Raw genomic sequence first — 12,278 nt, 5'->3', positions numbered from 1 at the left:
AATCTCAGGCGGGTACCAAATTTCCTAATGAAATACGTACTCAATCAATGTTCACGATTGACTTCCACGGCGAAGGAATAACATCGTGTAATAAAAAGGAAACCCGCAAAATTATAATTTGCGTAATTACTGGTGGTAGAACCTCTTGTGAGTCCGCGCGGGTGGGTACCACCACCCTGCCTATTTCTGCCGTGAAGCAGTAATGCGTTTCGGTTTGAAGGGTGGGGCAGCCGTTGTAACCATACTTGAGACCTTAGAACTTATATCTCAAGGTGGGTGGCGCATTTACGTCGTGAATGTCTATGGGCTCCAGTAACCACTTAACATCAGGTGGGCTGTGAGATCGTCCACTCATCTAGCAATAAAAAAAAAAAATTGCCGGTTGGTGGTAGGCCGAATCGTAAGCCTCCGCACCTGTGAATGGATATCGCCACCCTACATACAATATTTTTATAGATAATTTGCGAGTCGGAAACACGATTAAAACGACTTGTATGTCTTCATTTCGGTTTTGTTATCTTCATCACCTTCTTTTTTTTTTATTGCTTAGGTGGGTGGACGAGCAGACAGCCCACCTGGTGTTAAGTGGTTACTGGAGCCCATAGACATCTACAACGTAAATGCGCCACCCACCTTGAGATGTAAGTTCTAAGGTCTCAAGTATAGTTACAACGGCTGCCCCACCCCAAACCGAAACGCATTACTGCTTCACGGCAGGAATAGGCAGGGTGGTGGTACCTACCCGTGCGGAGTCACAAGAGGTCCTATCACCAGTAATTACGCAAATTATAAATTTACGGGTTTGATTTTTATTACACGATGTTATTCCTTCACCATGGAAGTCAATCGTGAACATTAGTTGAATACGTATTTCATTAGAAAAATTGGTACCCGCCTGCGGGATTCGAATACGGGTGCATCGCTTCAACGCGAATGCACCGGACGTCTTATCTTTTAGGCCACGACGACTCTTGAAACAGCCTTACTACAGACAACCTTATTACAGACATATCGTATACGTCAATGTTTTCGTGGTCACACTACACGGACGCGTCTAAGGCGTTTTTCGTCGACATTGGAAGCCTCTGGGTCTGCGGAGGGACTTCGGTTCCCTCTGTATTTTATACCGTATGTTCCATGGGGAGTGCTCTGAGGAATTGTTCGAGATGATACCGGCATCTCGTTTTTACCATCGCACCGCCCGCCACCGGAGTAGAGTTCATCCATACTACCTGGAGCCACTGCGGTCATCCACAGTGCGTTTCCAGAGATCTTTTTTACCACGTACCATCCGGCTATGGAATGAGCTCCCCTCCACGGTGTTTCCCGAGCGCTATGACATGTCCTTCTTCAAACGAGGCTTGTGGAGAGTATTAAGCGGTAGGCAGCGGCTTGGCTATGCCCCTGGCATTGCTGAAGTCCATGGGCGACGGGAACCACTCACCATCAGGTGGGCCGTATGCCCGTCTGCCTACAAAGGCAATAAAAAAAAATTCTTATGTTGAACTACCGTCAATATTTCTATAAAAAATATTTCTTGATATTTCTTCTTACATTACCTTGTATCGGTAATTGTTTTCGCATTATGACAGCAACACGACCGTGTTCATTGATATTTGAAGATTTAAATTCGTTTTGTGTATTAACTTGTCTCTCTTTTTTTTTCCTACCTTAGCTGATAGCCTTGAGAGGCTATATCAGCGTCGCTTTAACTAGTAGGTGAGCTCACGGTGCTCAAACCTGATGACGTTGCTAACACGAACCCTAGCAAGAGCCGTGCTTCGCAGAATCTACCACCGGATCGAGAACGCGACCCACTGAGAAGATCCGGCGAGAAACTCAGTGGGCTGTGTCTGAGGTTTGCTAACTGGTCATTATTGTTAACGACGTATGAAAAGAAAGACAAACTTGTTTCGTCAAATAAGTCAATAAAAGGATAATGAAAATCGACAGACAGACGACGAAATGGAACTTAACTGTTATATTTTTGCCTTTTTAAATATGAATACCTGTTTAAAAAAGTTCTTTCATTTTCGTTTTCAAAAAAACAAGACCCTTGAAACGGCTACATGATCTCATTAAAAACATGTCACAGACACGTTCACGTATCGCGCTGAATATCCGCATAATAATTATCCCAGGCCGTCGGATATGTATATACAAAAAGCGGATATAATATATCCTGTTTGCGTTCTCATTTGTTTCGGAAGAAGAATACTTGACATTTTTAATAGAGGAATCCTGAATTGATGATCGTGACTGCGGGAACCTTTTATTAGCCAGCAAATTGTTGTTTTTTTTTCTTTTTCTTTTTTCCTACCTATAGCCTTGAGAGGCTATTTCAGCTTCACCCTAACATGTAGGCGAGCTCACGGGGCTCAAATCGGAAGTGTTGCTAACACTAGCCCTAGCAAGAGCAGTGCTTCGCAGAATCTACCACCGCATCGGAAACGCGACCCACTGAGAAGATCCGGCGAGAAACTCAGTGGGTGGGCTGTGTCTTTGGGTTAATTCGCTCGTCGAGCCCTTCTAGCGACGGGTTCAACGAGGACGGTGGCCGGCGCTTGAGGCACCTAAAAGCACCGTTAATGGATCGGGAGGATCTGTAATGCTTTTTTGATGCTAGATGCTAGTCACTATCCTAATGTATGACGTCACCTCCTCAAGATCCTTCTTCTTCTTGCATCGTGTTCCGCAGTGCTAAAGGTCGTCACGTTAATGGAGCATTTTTGTTGGGACTATGTTACACCATTCTTTCCTAACCTCTGCGCAGTGGATGGCGACGTTGATGCTGGAGTCCAATTTCATCGTAATTGGATGGGACCAGACGTGAATTAGAGAAGCTAATTATTTTGGGTCGCGTAGAAGGCAAGCGCGACGTGGACAGAATACCAGCCAGGTCAGATCTAGTAAAGAAAGCGATTGATGGTATTATTCTATGCCATGCGGTCCATGCCACTCTTGACCGAAATCTATGGAGGAAAGTCACACGTGATCGTGATCCTCAGCAATGAGGGAACGATGAAGAAGAGAGCCCATGTGGCTATGCCACTCTTGACTAAAAACTATGGAGGAAAGTCACACGTGATTGTGATCCTCAGCAATGAGGGAACGATGAAGAAGAGAGCCCATGTGGCTATGCCACTCTTGACTAAAAACTATGGAGGAAAGTCACACGTGATCGTGATCCTCAGCAATGAGGGAACGATGAAGAAGAGAGCCCATGTGGCTATGCCACTCTTGACTAAAAACTATGGAGGAAAGTTACACGTGATCGTGATCCTCAGCAATGTGGGAACGATGAAGAAGAGAGCCCATGTGGCTATGCCACTCTTGACCGAAAACTATGGAGGAAAGTCACACGTGATCGCGATCCTCAGCAATGAGGGAACGATGAAGAAGAGATCCCATGTGGCTATGCCACTCTTGACCTCTTTCTTTCCACTTCTATTTTTCCACCACTATACTGGTGGTAGGACCTCTTGTGAGTCCGCGCGGGTAGGTACCACCACTCTGCCTGTTTTTGGCCGTAAAGCAGTAGCAACAATAATGTTGAGTAGGTGTACAAAAATAGCTCTCTAATTCGAAAGTTGATAATAAATACCTTCGTCGTTTTATGAACAGGGTTGTCCTCATTAAAACTTTTAAAGAAGAAAATCCTGCGAGATGAGATTTAGTACAAAAAAAAAAGTTGAATCTCTCCCAAGTTTTAACTTGTTTGTGAGGTTAAAAGATTCGTGATTTTGCTTAGATAATTCCGTCATCAGGTGAAAAAGAAACAAAAGAATTGGGTGAAAGGTTAATGAAGTAATGAACGAGACGGTTTTTGGGGTTCCATTGATAAACGGAAAAAACCATCGTGATTTTTTTTTACTATTACCCGGCAAACCTGTTTAAGGGATGCTACTGAGTTTAGTAAATTTATGACATAAATAAGCATATGCCGTTAGAAAATTATGAAATAGGTTGAAAACAAAATAAATGCATATTGAACGACTTCAAACTCTGGGAAGAAATAAATAATAGTATAAAAAACTAACAAAATAAGCTTTTATAGAAAATCCCACTAAAAAATAGAAAAAAAAAACTTTATAATAAATCTTAAAAATAATGAATAAAAATAGTGTAAGAAAAAATGATTTAGTTGTAAAAAAAGCGTGCGGTGCTTTTCAGGATATTATCAAAATAATCCTTCTCCTCATATCTGTTCATAAAATATTTATAACTACTGACATCGTGCACCCCATATCTCCGCATATCATCCCCGCATCTCCTAACTTCAACCCAACTAGTGTCGAGTATTTGACATGCAGGTAACCCTCCTATAACGCGGTATTTTATAACGCAGTTTCGTTCTAACGCGAAAATAAAAATTCCCCAAAACCCTCTTATAACGCAGTACTTCTACAACACGATACCGAGATTTTGGTTATATATGATTAAAAAAATTACATTATGCACTATGAACACACAATATATGGGAATAACCGACATTCTATTGCTTATCTTCTATGTATAATAGGTAAAAAAATACATACAGGCATAGTTGAGATGCTTCATTCAGAAAAAAATTGTACCGGCTTCTAGTCTCATATAACGCGTTTTCGCACAACACGGGTCTTTGTAGGAAAGTATCTACCGTGTTGTAGGAGGGCTACCTGTAGATGAGAGAGAGAGAGAGAGAACATTATTGCACACCAAAACACAATTAACATTAGAAAACAATCAACATTTATTACATACCAAATACCTTTTTTACTATTTATTTATAATTACGCATTAAAAGCGATTTCTTCCAGAAAACCATTTAATTAACAGAAATTCTGGAGAACATAAAGCAAAATAAGAAGATAAAGGTAAACTTCGTAGTGCCTCAATCGAGAAACAAAAGACCTAAAGTTTTGGATAAAATAAACTTAAAACAAACAAAAGAAATTCGTCCGACGGGGGGACACGTCAAAGGGAACACAAAATTGTTATTTTTGTTTAATTCCGGGCATTTTCATATTTATCTACCTCTTAAACCTTCTCTGGACTTTCACAAATAATTCAAGACCAAAATTGGACAAATCGGTCCAGCCGTTCTCGAGTTTTAGCGAGACTAACACAGCGATTCATATTTATATATATCTCAAGTGGCAAATGCTGTAATGTCAGGTAAATGTTTGCTTCAGTGAAAAAAATCTGTGCATATGTTCTAATATGCCCATGAAGATATACCTATATATCAATCCGATTCAATGTTTATCTCGATTTGTATTCATTATCGGACCATTTCTTTTTTCCTTTTTGTTTCTGGGTCATCAAAGATAGAAAGAAGATATAGAACAGTTTGTTTGGAAAATAATTAGCAGGGCGCAGTTTATTCATATGTGCTTCAACATTTTCATATAGAATATTTCGTATTGTTAGTGGTTTTATCTAGATGAATGTAGCGTTTCTTTGATTGTTTATGACGCGTTCGCGTGTGGTCTTGGACTGATTTGAAATTTAGTACGGTTTAGGTATAGGTCGCACTTCAATAGTGATTATTACATATAATCCAGACCAAGAAAAACAAAACTGCATACGAATTTGTTTCAAAATGATTTTCGCTTCAAAATATATCTTAGAATTATGCTTCTTATCGTCCCGCTCTGTAGACCTCTCGTGTAATAAAAATGAAACCCGCAAAATTATAATTTGCGTAATTACTGGTGGTAGGACCTCTTGTGAGTCCGCACGGGTAGGTACCACCGCCCTGCCTATTTCTGCCGTGAAGCAGTAAGCGTTTCGGCTTGAAGGGTGGGGCAGCCGTTGTAACTATAATTGAGACTTTAGAACTTATATCTCAAGGTGGGTGGCGCATTTACGTTGTAGATGTCTAGGGGCTCCAGTAACCACTTAACACCAGGTGGGCTGTGAGCTCGTCCACTCATCTAAGCAATAAAAAAAAAAACCTTAAATGGCTCTGATATAGAGGATTACCGTCGCAAATTAAAAAAAAGGGTGCGTGTACTTATGTACGCGCGTAAGAAGTTATACCTTATTTTTATTAAATTTATTTAATTTTTATTTTTTTTTAATTTAAATTTTAATCAATTTGAAAAAAAAAACGATTAAACAACATCCTCAAACACACATATTGGACATCCCTTTTCTTGACATCGTATAAATTCGGTAATTCTCGGTACGGTTCGGAACCCACGCATTCAAACCGGATTCGGATGCGTCGTCTACAACGGGAAGTCCACTCCCGCTTAAGCGACGCGCGTAACGATAATTGGCATAGTTATTTAGAACAACTCGCGCCCTCCCACCAAGCATACTGGCGACTAGCTAGGACTCTCAAATCCGAAACTACCGCTACTATGCCTCCCCTCGTACGCCCTTCAGGCCAACCACCGGCATTCGATGACGATGACAAGGCTGAGCTGCTGGCCGATGCACTGCAAGAGCAGTGCACCACCAGCACTCAACACGCGGACCCCGAACACTCCGAGTTAGTCGACGGGGAGGTCGAGCGCAGAGCTTCCCTGCCGCCCTCGGACGCGTTACCCCCCATTACCACTGACGAAGTTAGAGACGCGATCTGTTACATATGCCCCTCAATAATAACGTAATATAAATAATAATGCCGACTAAGGCATTCTTGAATGCATTGTCTCTATATAAAGACGATATATTGCTAAAGCGCGGTAGAACAGATTTGGCTTGAGTAGCGGAAACACACATCATTTGTACTACTTCTTTAATAAAATAAACTCCGTGCCAGTCGCCGTGTCCTTTTTTAAAAAGAGCTCCTGGACCCACCCCGTAACAGTGGTGTCAGAAGTGGGATAGTCAGTACGTTACACTGGCTATCCGGATTGTCTTGAGCTCTTGATTTTACGTTGCGCTCATTGCCGCTGCTCTCATCATCAATATCGTAAAGGAAGAAAACCTGCAAAATATCTTCAACGCCATCTTCAACATCGTGAGAAAGAAAAACTTACAAAAATCTGCCACATCATACCCGCTCGTGCCGGTCAGTATTGATCGGCTGGTGTCAACCTGACAAAAACACGCAAAAACCAATAAGCCTGATATCGACGTCCTGCTGGTTCCTGTGAAACAAGCCCGAAGATTCGCCCGAAGCTCCAGTACCCGTGAAAATTCAAGCCGCTGATTCGTCCCTACTGCACCAGTTCCTGCTGACTCGTTCCTACTAAGCCGTTTGCAACGTTCCTGCTGACTCGTTCCTGCTAAGCCGTTTGCAACGTTCCTGCTGACTCGTTCCTGCTAAGCCGGTTCCTGCCGTTTGCGACATTAAGACTTCCAGTATAAGCCTGCCAAACGCCTTGCTGCCATCCCATCATCCGTGCGTTCTCCGATGAAGTTAACAGCTCTGATATTCTTGCGGTGAGTGAATCATTCGTCTCGTATAACTACTACATTTTTTTAGTTGACCTTCTTTCTGCTAGTGTCTGTTTTGTTACTGTCAAAAGCGAATACTCGTAATAATGTCTACTAAAAGTGAAATAGTCTTGAGCGAACAATATCCTATTCAAGTACTATGTAATTTTATCAACCCATATAATGGAAGTCGGGAGACCCTTACGGCCTTCTTGACTAACTGCCAGGATGCGTTAGATCTTGCATCAGACAGTCAAAAAAGACTATTACTGAAATTTATAATTTCAAAGCTAGAAGGAAAAGCCAGAATAGCATGCTCAAATAAAATATTCGATAACTTCGAATCGTTGAGAGAATTTCTTCGTCAAAATTTTGGAGAAACTAAACACTACAGTCATCTATTTTTCGATTTGCAATCATGTAAACAACGTGCTGGCGAATCTGTGTCTGAATTTTCATTACGAATCGATACGTGCCTAACCGAGATGCAGACCGAAATCCATAATTCTAATACATCAAAAAAAGACCTATCAGGTCGTATTGCCATGACAGAGGACCTGGCGATACACTCTTTTATGTTCGGACTGACTCCTCGTATTGGTAACATGGTGCGATGTCGTAACCCCAAAAATCTTAACGAAGCAATTAATATCGCCATTGAAGAGGAAAAAATCCAGAACTTCGTTGCTAAGTCTCATTCAACTCATCACCAACAGCCAAAATTATCATCACAAGCTAGTTCATTTAATTCAACAAAAATAGACACAAAACAAAAAATTCCACCCCAAATCGTTTGCAGTTACTGTAAAAACCCAGGTCATCACATTGCGAAATGTAAGAAACGCGAATACAATAACAACTTACGTAATAATTCGTATAATAAATATCGCCCGCTTAATCATATTCCACCTGACTCGGAATCTTCGCCTTTTAAATGTTGCGAAATCGAGAAAACCGACAGTAATTTAAACTAACGTGTCAGGTATCGCAAATGTGCCGGCGATTGCCTGCAAACCAAACAGGCACAAAATTACGTAACTCTACTAAATCGCAACAATGCAAAGAAATTATTAGGTCGTATGCACAAGCGTGCAAAACTACTTCTAGTTCGTTCACTAATTCGCCAATTAATTCGTCTTCTAATTCGTTTACTAATTCGTCTACTAATTCGTCTACTAATTCGTCTCCTAATTCGTCTACTAATCCGGTTACCAAGCCTTCTACTAAATCGCTTACAAAGTCACATGATAAGTCAACCCCGGTATCCGCTAAGCCGGATACTACTCGTAAATCAATCAGTCAACTTACCCCTCAAACGATGCCATCGGCGATATCTCAAGAATATTTGCCGACAGTGTACGATATTTCTCAGCATAAAAACACACCGTTACCTTACATACTTGTTCATACATCCCATACCACGAATCCTATTTCGTTATTAGTTGATACGGGAAGTTCAATATCTCTTATAAAAAGTACCAGTATTCCTTGTTTACCAGTTCTTGAAAATCACAAAATAAAATTCAAAGGCATCAATGACGTAAATTCACACTGTGAATCACTGGGCAAATTCCTTTTGTCAATAAAAACTAACCAATCGAATCTATCACCTTTTTATTTTCACGTAGTTAAAGATGTTAACCTGGATTACGATGGTATTATAGGATCAGATTTTTTAGACAAAAATAGTGCATTTATTAATTATTCAGAGAAATACCTGGGCATACTTAGCCCCTCTACGCAGCGTTTCAAGTTACATATGTCACAACCCTACTATATCGTTCCGCCAAGAAGCGAAATGTTTATTGAATGCGCTGTTACTAACCCGGAGTTAAAGGAAGGTTTAATTTTAAAAAACACGCATGTAGACTATCCTAGTGTGTATTTTTCTAAATGTCTAGTTAGTGTTAAACCAAATAACAAAATTAATCTGTCTGTCCTGAATACCTCTGAGTCGGAAGTAAGGTTACATGACCTATCTTTCACCCTCGAACCCGTGTCTCTGATTCTAGAAAATGACCCTCCGTCTAATACTTCCGACAGTACTCACGAGTCATGCTGTTACCAAATTAGTTTTAACTCAGTCCGGGAAAAACGAGTTCAAGATGCCATTCGTTGCGAACACTTAAATAAGGAGGAAGAAACATGTTTACGCAGTATCTGTTCCGAATTCTCAGACGTGTTTTTTCTTGAAGGCGACAGCCTCACGTGTACAAAAACTCTTGAACACGAAATACGCACTACATCTGACACACCGATCGCTGTTAAAAGTTACCGTTTCCCTGAGTGTCATAAAGAGGAAGTACATAGACAAATAAATGATATGCTACGTCAAAAAATCATTCAACCCTCTATCTCACCATGGTCAGCACCTATATGGGTAGTACCAAAAAAACAAGACTCCTCCGGTAAACCTAAGTGGCGTATTGTTATCGACTATAGGAAGTTAAATCAAGTAACAATTGGTGATGCCTATCCTATTCCGAACATCACGGATATCCTGGACCAGCTAGGCCACAGTAAATACTTTACCACTCTTGACCTCGCGTCTTCGTTTCATCAAGTCAAGGTGAAAGATACCGAAAAAACAGCATTTAGTGTGCCCTCGGGCCATTACGAGTTCACGCGTATGCCTTTTGGTCTTCGAAATGCTCCTTCCACATTTCAAAGACTCATGAATATAGTACTAAGCGGCCTTCAAGGCACTCATTGCTATACATATTTAGATGATATAGTCGCTTTCAACCACGATCTCTTGTCTCATTGTCAAAACCTCAGAAACATATTTCATAAGCTCCGTGAACACAACCTAAAATTACAACCGGACAAATGTGAGTTCTTTCGTCGAGAAGCACAGTATCTTGGACATATTATTTCAGATAAAGGAGTAATGCCTGACCCCAAGAAGGTTCTCTGTGTTACTAACTTCCCAGTTCCGAAGTCTCCACGTGATATAAAATCATTTCTAGGTTTAGTTGGTTATTATCGTCGCTTCATTGAAAATTTCTCCCATATTACTAAAGCTTTAACTAGCCTTCTAAAAAAGGACGCTACGTTTCAATGGGGTTGTGAACAACAAAAAGCCTTCGACGAACTGAAAAACAAAATAACCTCGGCTCCTATCCTTCAGTACCCTGATTTTACTAAACCCTTCGTACTAACAACAGACGCATCCAATTACGCTGTTTCTGCTATTCTTTCTCAAGGCGAAGTAGGTCAGGATCTCCCAATAGCCTTCGCATCTCGAACCCTGAACAAATCAGAAGGAAACTATTCTACAACCGAAAAAGAATGTTTAGCTATCATTTTCGGCACAAAAGTTTTCAGACCTTATCTGTATGGACACAAGTTTAAAATCGTGACCGATCATAAACCTTTGCAGTGGCTATTTAACTGCAAAGACCCCGGTTCTAAGTTAGTTAGGTGGAGGTTAAAATTAGAAGAATTCGACTACGAGATTGAATACAAAAAGGGGAAGTTAAATTGTAACGCAGATTCCTTATCTCGCAACCTCGTTCATACTCTCGATGAACCAACCGTTTTACAACCACCCCCATACCTTGATGAACAGTCTCGAGTAGATGAGCCCCTTACGTTCGATGACTTGTCTCCGTTACCACCCCCCATAGACTTCAACGCCCCAGGTTCCGTCCCTTCAGAAACCCCTCTTGGACAAGAAATGCCTAGCCACCCTACTCAACCTCCTACAAAAGTCCCTTCTCCATCACTGCCCTCGCAACCGTCACCGTCAACTCCTGAAACCTGTGAACAATATCTAAAAGTGTCCCGACAATCGAAAGATCCGTTTAACACAAATATTCAGGAATTTAACGACTCTCTACTTAAAGCTAAATGTAAGCTGATAGCCTACCCTACCTCAATTGACCTTGATGAGTCTGTACCATATTGTTCAGAAATCATAGAAATGTCCACAACTATGCCTGACATACGTGAAGTGGAGAGAGAACTGTACTCATTTTATTCTACCGGTAACGCCAGTCATTTATTTACACATTTGTTTGTCCGTGTTCATTTTTACGATGAGTTTACGTATAAAGATATTTTTAATGTTTTACGTTGTTACCGTGACATGATAACTACATGGTATAGCGAGGAAAAAGAATGTGCTATATCAGATTTCTCAGACCCTTACACGAAATTGTCATTTACAAAAATTTACAATATCGTTGCGTTTCTATTTCATGACACTCAAATCAAAGTAAATATTTACCATAACAATATCCAATATCCTACGCCTTCCGAAATCAAAAAAATATTAAGAGATCACCATGATTCCACGACTGCAGGTCACCCCGGAGTCGCTCGTATGTTAGGACGAATAAAAGAACTATATTGGTGGAAAAATATGCGACAAGACATAGAAAACTATGTCAAAAATTGCAAATCGTGCCAAATAAACAAACCGCTGCGCCAAGTTAATCGCTCCCCAATGATAATCACGTCTACCGCCACTAGAGCTAATGAAAAGTTATTCCTAGATTTAGTGGGGCCATTACCCGAAACACACCATAACAAATTCAAATTCATTCTTACGTTACAAGACGATCTCACTAAATATTCTCAAGCATATCCCATGGTCACATGCTCCGCCGAAGAAACAGCTCGTTCATTAGTAAAGTATATCTCCCATATCGGTATCCCTAAGATCATTATTACAGATCAAGGTGCTAACTTCTCTTCCGAAGTAATGAAGCAGTTAGAGCGTTTATTCGGAATAAAACACATTTTTGCTTCTCCATATCACCCGCAGACTTGTGGCGCCCTAGAAAGAAGTCATTCGACTCTGAAAGAATATCTTAGGTCGTATATAGTTGAAAACCAACATACATGGGACTTATATCTTAGAACAGCAATGCTAGCGTACAATTCCAATATCCACTCTA

At 40.7% G+C, this 12,278-nt stretch overlaps 1 protein-coding gene across 3 annotated transcripts in view; it reads left to right on the top strand.

The window, feature by feature from the left end:
• The window catches only part of sm (heterogeneous nuclear ribonucleoprotein L), a 406,278-nt gene that overhangs the window by 341,737 nt on the left and 52,263 nt on the right, over window positions 1–12,278 (top strand). The gene's annotated exons all lie outside the window — the stretch shown is intronic.

This window comes from Bombyx mandarina, chromosome 24, assembly GCF_030267445.1.
Source record: "Bombyx mandarina strain Sakado chromosome 24, ASM3026744v2".
In the NCBI taxonomy this organism is placed as follows: domain Eukaryota; kingdom Metazoa; phylum Arthropoda; class Insecta; order Lepidoptera; family Bombycidae; genus Bombyx; species Bombyx mandarina.
Note: the sequence above shows the minus strand (reverse complement) of the source record. Positions and strands in the feature narration are given on the sequence as shown.